Source organism: Galeopterus variegatus, unplaced genomic scaffold (assembly GCF_000696425.1).
Source record: "Galeopterus variegatus unplaced genomic scaffold, G_variegatus-3.0.2 Scaffold2960, whole genome shotgun sequence".
NCBI classification, from domain to species: Eukaryota; Metazoa; Chordata; class Mammalia; order Dermoptera; family Cynocephalidae; genus Galeopterus; species Galeopterus variegatus.
The window spans coordinates 126,122-126,963 of NW_007729071.1; positions in this window are offsets into that span (position 1 = coordinate 126,122).

The window sequence follows — 842 nt, forward strand, 5'->3', positions numbered from 1 at the left end:
AAAAAAACATGGGGTCTAACTCTTGAGAGTACACAGCCTCCATCCTGATTTCACAGAGGTCTGGGCTGAGGGCTGGAGGTTTAGGAAGGGGACCAAGGCATTGACACAATTTTCACAGGCTGAGAAAATACAGGGGATGTTTAATCAGAAGGAATGAAAACACAGTGTACAGATGGAAATCTGATCTACAGAGCCTATCTTGATTATAGCTGGAGGGGTGTGGGGAGGGAGAAGCAAATCTAAAACCTTCGGACTATGGAAACAGAACTGTAATGGGGTAAAGTCTTCCTGAAGACAGAATGGGTTTGTCCGGCTCTCAGTAAACACCTGGGCCAGCCAGGAGCCATGGTATTTAGGCCCTTAAGTACCTTGGGCTGGAACATACTATTCTCAGAGGCTACACCCGTGAACTTTCTAGAGGGATTTGTTCCAGTTGTGATTATTCCTTGGAATGTTAAGGCTTTACCTCTGGGCCTGAAGAGACCATCTTCCAATGCGGTTTCTCATAAAAAAGAGAGAAAAGCCATAACTGGACTGTGAGCTCTGAAGAGGGTGGGAGGGAGACAGATGGAGACAAGCTGAATCTTGGCCCCTCCATGTTCACTTCTGGCCCCTGATGTTTCCTGGGTGGGCATTGTTGGGAAAATATAGGAAAAATGGTCAGGGCCCCTCAGATGTTCAGAATCTTGCCGAGCATTTGATGTAAACAGGCATATGCGCTCAGGTGTTCCTTGGTTATCATTCAGTGTAATTGCGCATGTGCACCCAGGTGTCCTGGGTTATGGACTTAGGTATAAAGATGAGTGGCTCTAATCCACGATACCTCCCATCCCTGGGAGGCC